We start from the raw sequence: 587 nt of genomic DNA, 5'->3' as shown, positions 1-587 counted from the left end.
TCGGACATGTCTGCTGACATATGATACACAGTTCAAAAGAAACCTCTACCGGTCGTTTCAAGCGTAGAACTGGTTCCATAGTTCCCCTGGGAAAAGAAAGGGCAAAAAGCTGGTTTATCATAGGAACTTTGTTTAGATTAGAGTCTTTATAATGAACTACTTTTTATCACTTGGACAGATAGGCTACTCATATTGAACAACATGTTTGAATAGTTTTAAAAGAGCGTAAAATAAACCTACCCATCAATAATACATGGTATGTGAAAACAATGGTCTGCAGCACACTGTGCGCCAATCATAACATGCCTGGCAAAAATACTAGGCCCTAGTACTATATTACTATATACTAGTTGGCCTACGTAACACGCTCCATGTAAGCGTTCCAGTGTTGTGTTTCTGTCCCCACCTGCGGTACCTGCAGTTTTCCAATCAGTTAGAACGGTACTATACCGCGTCATGCAGAAAAAGTGCATTGTGTTTGAGCGCATTGTTTTGAGTGCATTGTATTGAGTGCTTTGAGCTTTATCATAGATATATATAATACAATGTACACATGTACACATGTACACATAATTATACACATATAT

Source organism: Priapulus caudatus, unplaced genomic scaffold (assembly GCF_000485595.1).
Source record: "Priapulus caudatus unplaced genomic scaffold, Priapulus_caudatus-5.0.1 Scaffold1083, whole genome shotgun sequence".
NCBI classification, from domain to species: Eukaryota; Metazoa; Priapulida; class Priapulimorpha; order Priapulimorphida; family Priapulidae; genus Priapulus; species Priapulus caudatus.
This window is presented reverse-complemented; position numbering follows the sequence as displayed.